The sequence below is a fragment of the Oryzias latipes genome, chromosome 21 (genome assembly GCF_053564925.1).
Source record: "Oryzias latipes strain Hd-rR chromosome 21, Olatipes_Hd-rR_3.1".
Classification (NCBI taxonomy): Eukaryota; Metazoa; Chordata; class Actinopteri; order Beloniformes; family Adrianichthyidae; genus Oryzias; species Oryzias latipes.
The window spans coordinates 28497002-28505584 of record NC_136257.1 but is presented as its reverse complement, the minus strand read 5'-3'; positions in this window follow the sequence as shown (position 1 = coordinate 28505584).

The following is an 8583-nucleotide window of genomic DNA, read 5'->3' as shown; positions in this document are numbered from 1 at the left end:
TGCAAAATATTCCTAATAAAACAAATGAAAAATATTTAGAATATAAGATGTTTTTCTCTGTTTTAAGTAAAGAAATCTGCCAAATGGAACTTTTAGAATGTGTCTGCGAGATTTCTTAAAATAAGTTTTGACGTTCTGCCTTTTTAGGACAAAATTAAATCTTTATCAGACATAAACACTCATATTTAGGCATGTTACTCTGAAACAGAATTCCTTGAAATAAGCATGTATTGCTGAAAATAAAAATGCAATCCCCTCTTTGCATTTTTGTTTTAATTATGACACAGAATAAGCGGTTTTTAAGTAGAAAATGAAAAAGCATTTTGAAGTATTGATTTTTCATGTTAATTTTGAGTCATTTGATGCAGCTTCATTTTGAAAATGTAAAAAACCATTTCTGTTAATCCATTTTAATTGTCAAATTAGACATTTCTAAATGAATTTTGCTACACATTTACCAATGAACTTTTTGAAAATGAAATGTCAAATACCATTTTCATTATCATTTTAATTAAGTGACAGACTAAGCGGTGTTAAAGAAGAAAATAAAAAAGCATTTTGGCGGATTGCTTTTTCATTTTAATTTTGAGTCACAAAATGCAGTTACATTTTGAAAATGAAAAAGCCTTTCTGGTTTTGACTTATATTTTTAATTATGCCACAGAATCGCTTACATACAGACCACTCACCATTCACAAATATTCAAAAATGTTAAATAAAAAAATGGTTAAAGAGATTTTTTTCTCAAAATAAGATGTTTTGGATATTGAAACTTGTTTAATGGTTGTTTAAAGAGGAGCAGCACAGGAAGATCATGGTGGAAAGACGGATGTTGCATTAAGTAAAAAACACAAACAATAAGTGCCCTTTTTTATAAACATTCTTTTACCCATCCAGGAAGTAAATAATATTTTTAACATATTTGTCATCATAATGTCATGATCAGGCTTTGTCCCTTTTGTCTTCGCCTTTGTATCTCCATTGTTTTTGAGCATTTTTTCAGTGTTGCACAAACGACATCTCCATCCCTGAAGGCCTAAACAAGTGCTTAATGAAAAGGTGCTTTATATTGACAGCTGAGCAATGGGGGGGATACATTTCTAAATGCCATTTTTAATGGCAGGAATCACCAGAGAGAAGGCCGTGCTGCGTTCTGTATCTTGGTCGCTCATGTTTGCTAAAATGAGACAAAGGGACGTTTGTCCGATATCATGAATTCACATACTCTCTTGTTCACCACCCAGGGCTATATGGCTGCTGCTTCACTGGGTTGATTTATGCCCCTGAGCTTCTGCACTCTGGATCCCACCTTGATTACACTGTCACTGCAGCCAAAGCCATATTCCCCATGCGACCCCATAAATTAGCCCGACTGTGTGACGCGAGCTCTGCGAGTCAGATGACGCCGATCCACTTGAAATGATTCAGGACATCGTTTAAGCTAACCGGATCTGATGTTTTCTTAAAACCAGAAGCTACAATGGTGCAATGCACCACGGAGAGAGGAGTGGGACCACGGCAACAGCTGATTTACTCCACTTATTACTGTTGACAGGTGCTGTTCCATGTAACAGTTCACACCTTTAAATGAAACAGTTGACAATCATTTGGCTGCAGTCTACTAATTTTAGCAAGTGAGAACGACGCCCTGATGTACAACACAGGCCACAACACAGGGCTTATTAGTATGACAGTTGTTTGGTCTTGTATGTGTGTTTGATACTAACAATTGTTTCTTTATTGTGCAACTAAATGTGAATTTCTGTAAATTGAAAAATCTGCAATAAAGTTAAATGGAAAAAAAACCACAGGCCATATTCCCAAATGCCAGGGGCGGACTTACCATTAGGTAAAAGGTAGGTGATCGATCGCCTGGGGCCCCCAACTTTCTAGGGACCTGAGCTGATCTATTAAAATGTCTAAAATAAATTTACGTCCATCATTATGTAACTCTGTCAATAAAAAAAACTCACCCCAAATCACTGAACTGGCGTAAGATTGATATGTAGTGTGTTTGGTCCTCCCCGCCCTTCTACAGCAATGGTACATTCCAGTCATCAGCAAGTCCAGAGACTCTCAAAGTAGCGAGCAGAAGTAGCATTGCCAGACTGGGCGGTTTCCTGAGTAAGGCAGTTTTATTTGGACCTTGCGAGCAAAAATTGCTTTACGTGGATGATCATAATATGTGGTGGGTTTTGGATCGGTTTGGGAGCTTTTAGTCACTGGCTGAAACACGTTTCAAGCAGGAATGTGCGGTCTGGGGAGAGGCAGGTGACAGGCACTTCACCTGTCATCTTCCTCACCTACTGTCATTAGATGTAAAGCCTACTGATAATAAAATAAATGTGTCGACTAACCTGTTTCATAAATGCAGTTTATAAATTTAGTTGTAAACATTTTCTTCATTTTATCCTCAAAAATCACTATTTTGTCTATTTCCTGTTTAATTTTAGCACAGGCTTCGAGTTTTACCACTCAAGATTACGCAAACCCATCTGAAGTCGGGTGGATTAGGGTAACAATGTAAAGCTTATTGTAATAATAATTATTATTATTTTACATTCTAGACATTTTTTTTCCATGTCCTCCCAGAATGAGCCAGAAACAACAGCGCTTTTTGTCATATTAATATAAACAATAGATCATTTGTTAATGAATGCATATATAAGTTTTTGAAAGGATTTTTACTATTTGTGTTAAAATCAAAAGGAAACTATCTTTTAAAACACACTTATAAAAACAAACAGTACTTTTTGGAATGTCTTAAACAATATTCGATTTAGTTGTTAATGGTTTATTAAATACTTGGACATTTTATATTCAAAAGAACAGGTTTTCAAAAATCAAACTCCACTTTATTATGTTTCACAAGGACTTTTGCTTTTATATTATCTCGCCTAGATTCATGAAAAGTAAAAATCTAACAACAACTTTTACTTTTTTTTTTGAGAGGCTCATAATTTAAACTAGAGCTTCTTTCGTGTTGAATTTCTTTTTTTCGTTTTCCTTTTTTTTATTGTTCTGAAGACTTGAGCAAAACATCAGTGACTGTTAGTAAAGTTCAATAGGAGCCCATTATTTCAGGTTTTCCCTGACTGCAAACATGATATCATTAAAAATGTGTTAAAGGTTGGACCTTTATATAAATCAGAAAGTAATAAACAATGGATTATTAATTACTACTAATTAATATCTGAATAAAATAGGATTATTTTATCATTATTTATTCAATGTTTTACCCTTTCAAGAAAAATAAATTATTGTATTGTTTGCATGGAGCCCCCCAAACTGCTAAGTCCGCCACTGCCAAACGTAGCACAGAATTTACAGGTTTTTGACCTTTTTCTGAACTTCACTTCTCAGAAGACATTTGTAGATTCTTGAAAGGAAGAGCACAACTAATTAAGAAAGCAGAACAAATGAAAGCGGGAGACGGCCATTTAAGGGGGGGATGTTGTAATTGTGTGGCGCAGAAAGGCATCCCTCACGTCAAAGCTGCTTTTAGGGAGCTTGTTTGCAGAGTTGCAAATGGGCAGATAACACAATTTACATTGACTTGGTTCTTGCATTCAACCCTATGGTAACAGAATTTATAGTTGTACACTGAATTAAGGCCAAACAAAATAAAAGATTCAGGCAGAATAACATGTGATCTGTTGGTCAGATCGGTTTGTATTTGGATGGCCAAGAGAAACACAGATGTATGCAGAGATGAGACATAAAGCAAGCTCACACCGGGGGAGGGAGAGAGCTTTACACGTGACTGGTAGACTGCAGAGTGTGTCTGCAAAGTCATCTGAGGTCGGTCAGTATGTGTGTTGAGGTAGATGATGCAGCACAAGGACCTGGGCGGAGCACAAAAAAAGGCCAAAGAACCCCATGTTTTACATGTTGCATCCTTTATCAGATGATGCGGGGATACGAGTGAGCAGGAAGCCTTGAAATGGATTTAAGTTGTTGCAACCTTGATAAAAGATACTACAATTGAGACTGCAATGCTTTGATTTTATTCTCTCTCTCTATGAGGCCTTTTTAAAGATCCTCATATAAGATTTTTGGTTACGTATTTTTTGGTTACTTACATGCTACAACTTAATCGTTTCCAGATTGAATCTTCTTAGAAAATGTAAGTGAAAGAAACCAGTCGTGGTATACTAAATAACCACTAGGGGCTGTTGCACGAGAAAATCAGTCCTCAATGACTTCAGTGTAAAATTGAACTTTACAACTAGGGCTGTGAAATCATCACGTTAATTGTGATTATTTTATCACATGCGGTTAATTTAGTGTGTTTTTTTTTTTTATCCCCTTAATTTCATTTTTGCATTTGAGGGTTGCTTCCGTGGAGTTGATTTATGTCTGATAATGCCATGGTCATTCACAAAAAAAAAAAAGAAATTCAGAACTGTTATATTTTTAAGTTTAAATCGTTTTTTTTTTCTTCAAAAAGCGGACTATTCTAAACGCAGTACGGTTGCATTGTCATGGTAATAGCTACAGCGCCCTCAATAACCTTGCAAAGTGATCGTTGTGAAGTTAAAGCATCATTTCAGAGGGAAAGTTTACCTCTTGTTTTTGTCTAAAAGAAGCAAAAGAAACAAAGAAAAGAAACAAAGTCTAAAATTGCTCAAATACCCCGGTGTTGCATCTTCGTGTCTCATTTCCTCTTATATTCTTCTAGACCATGATGTCAATTATGGTATTAATAAGAATATTTTTTGGATGACTTAGAAAAGTGTTTATCTTTTTTTTAATGTGATACATGTGATCACGGACCTGATGGTTTTTTTTTTGTTTTTCTTAATTGAGTTTGAATTTTGATTGTTTTTGATCTTTTACTGCCCCGCAATGTCACAAATTTGAATGAAAATACATAAAAACAAGGCTTTTCAAAGCAATTAGTAGGTTCAAAATAATAGCAATTAAAAATAGTTTGATTAGATTGATTCACTACAGGTTTAGGGTTAACTAATCACACAAAACAATTAATTACATGACAGCACTATTTACAACAAAAGCAATTTTTTACAATAAAAAGTCTAGTTTTAAAAAGGTATTTTTCCTTCTGATGTTTCTAGCTTTCTATATTAACCCTTGACATTCTATTGACAATCTACTAATTCAACCATTTCATTAAAGGGCCTATATCAAGCAAAATCAATGTTTTAAGTTTTTAGGTGTTCTATAATGTTAATTCCTCACAAATGATAACCTCACCAGCCCCTCCCAAATCTCAAAAACGAGTGGGTTCTCACATTCAAATGAAAGTGAGGAACAGCCCCTTCCAGGAAGAGTCTGTGCTGCCAGCTCCGCCCCCCAGGCTAACACACACACTTATTTTCCCTGTGAATCTGGCAGCAAAACTCTTTCCTTTTCATTTACACAATATTCACATCCATCTTTGCAAAAGTTTGGATGTTTGTTTTCGTGGGAGAAACTCAGACACTCTGCTGAGGTCGGCTCTAGGTTGACGTCATGAAATGGGCGATACCCACAAGGAGCGAAAGCCAGTGCCTCTGATCAAATTTAGTTTTACTTTGGGTAAGAAGTTAGATAATATAATATCATATAGTCAACTGTAAACATCCATCTATCCATCCAAAGATTTTTGGTGTGTCAAAGGGCATGCGTTATTTAATGAAGATGATAAAGTTTAAAATTACATTAAAATGGGGACATTTTATTAAAGCCAAGAAGTCTCAGACAATAGACTTTAAGAACAGCTTTAAACTCACCAGTTTTGAATGCCACAACGCTTGCAGTCGGTTCCTTTCACAGTTATTGTTTACACTGACCTGTATCCAAATGAGTATTTTATGACCACATGACCACTCAAAGCAGTAATTACAACAAACTATATTCAAATATCTCCCATGCGACATCTTTTTAGTCCACAAACACTTGTCTTTTTTCAATATCAAGATCATTTATCTGCCTATTTATTCATCGTTCTGTTAAGTTTGACGGATGTATGGAGGGTAATGTGAGGTTAAGTGTCTTGCTCAAGGACACACTGACATTTAGACCATGAATGCCAGGAACTAAATGACCAATTATTCAATTAGCAGAGGCCTCATCTACCTCATGGGGGACAAAATTTAGTTTAAAAAAAAACAAAAAACTTTTAAAAAGTACTGGGAAATGTTCATTTTTCAACATTATTGAATATATTGATGTTCAACTGTTAAATTTTTACACTCTTTCCATACACTTTTGAAAACAGCTTGTGGTTTAGTCTTTATTACTGTTGCATACCCTTAGTAAGAATTGGTGTTTTTCTTTTTCAACTCGTCTTGGTTTTAGTTGTAGTTTGTGTTCAACAATGTTCTAATTCTGCTCCAAAGTTTCGTTGGTTAATCACCTACAACTGTTTCTGGTTTACGGTACTTTATTTTCTCACAGTAAATATTTTGGGTTGTGTCTGAATTCCCGCACTACTTGGTGCACTATATAGGCCATAAGTCATTTTGTTGGAGTGCCTGAATCTACAATTCCAACATTCAATGCCCTTGAAATTTCCCAGATTTCTCTGCGAAAAATGTTTGTGCAGCAGAACTTTGGTGAATACAGACCACAATGCATTGTTTTGGAACGATTTGTCATTTAAAACAATTTATTTAAATGTATTTTGTAATAACCATCCAAGTTTTTATTATCAGAACACCATGAATTCATAAATGCACTTTGTAAAATTTTCACATTTATTATGTTTTGACTTTGGCAAATTGGTGAAATCATTTTTTGCCATAAAAAAATAAAAAGTCTGAATTTGCGTTAAATTCAGGGCACTGGAAAATCTTACAATATAGTCTTTTAGTAGTTTGGGAGCAGTGCGGAAATTCTGACATGCCCTAAAGCGACATTTGATGTGCGTTTAGTCCATGCTGTCTGCACTGGACAAGCAGGGAGGGGCTTCTTCTTCTTTATCCTGTTCTGCTGTTTAGTTGTACTAATGCATCACCTATAGTTGGAAGAGGTTTAAGTGCAGAACCAGTGGTGCAAATCTTGCTCCAGGCTTGGCATGATCAATTTCCAAACGGTTGGCAGTTCTGTGAAATGAAAAGAACACTATCCATATGTCACTGACAAATCTAAGTCACTGATTGGTCAAAGTTTAACTGGTTTAACTTGCAATGCGTGATCAACGTCCACATGTTTTGTACATAGAGCCTGAAAACTGACTTAGAAACTTGTATAGCTTCATGTTTTGGACATGGTAGTCCAAAACGCCCATTTACATAGACCTTTCCTTAGAAGTGGCCACTTGACTGCGCATTGATGAAGGCAATGTAAAGATAGGTTGCTTCTGAGTCATGTTTCTAAGCTTTTCTCTGTTAGATGATCTGTTTTGTCACCTATTGTCCCTTGTTTTGTCATTGAAGTTAGTAGTTTTTGTCACGCTTTAGTAATGCCAGTCCTTCACTCCACCACAACTCCTTACAGTTTTCTAATGATGGAAGGCAATCATAATAATTACATCTCACATTTTTTATGGCATGATGTAATTAAGATTGGCAACAAGGACGTTCACTTTTCTATCAAAGTATGTAAAGATCCCATTGGCCCAAAGGAACCACTCAGAGGAAAAACGCGAGTCATTAAGCCTTCTCAAGTAAGCAAAACACAAAAAAGCAATCTTCAAGCTTGTTTTGAAAATCTGCCAATCCCCTTTCAATACCTTTTGTGGGGGTAAATAACTTCTCCCTTGTTTCCCAATCAGCATCAAAGAGCCACATTGTTGTTTCTGAATCAATGCTTCCACAGCCTTTTAGTTGCCATTCCAATTACTGTACCTCTGCAGAGGAGGGACACCCCTTAAATGACAGAAACCTACTGACCATGTAACCACGTGTGAGGAATTTTCAGGGCTGTGTTTTTTACACAGGCATAGCTTCCACCTGGCAGCTGGGTTTCAGCCAAGCATCACAGCTTAATTGAAATGACGATAGCAACGGTAATATTTTCTGATATCTTGAAAGAGATCGAAGTCATTTCCTCTGCAGATCACAGAAGAAGAAGACACAGGGGACATAAACGAGAAAAGGATTGGAGAGATTACATTTTACAGACCTGTGCGATTAGCCCTCGTTGTGCTTTGTCTTAACATAGTAAGAGTGACTGCTTTAGAGAGAAAAGAGAGCAGGAGCGACGAGGAAAAGATAAGGGATCACAGGGATGCTGGCCCTTCTCCAAACCCATTTCTTTAAATGTATAATCACTAAAATAGAAAATCTGTCTGGATGTTGGCAGTATTCAGATTATCGTGATCCAGGATTTGATTTTCAGTTCCTCAAACACTGAACAAGGCTTTTTTCCCCTCCTGTCTGTCTTCTCTTGAAACCAGAGGCCAACTTATTCCTTTCATCAGATGTTTTTTTTTTCCTCTGACAGCACAGATTAGTGAAGGTGAAAAAATGCATTTAGAGATGCCATGATCCTTTTCTGTGGTCTTTTTCTTTACAGCGCTTTGCATTATAAAGGGGTCATTCAAGGTCTTCCATTTGTTGTTCTACTAAACTCGGCTTCTATAAAATATAACTTGCTTAAATCATACAAATAGTATTGAATTTAACAAGCACTACG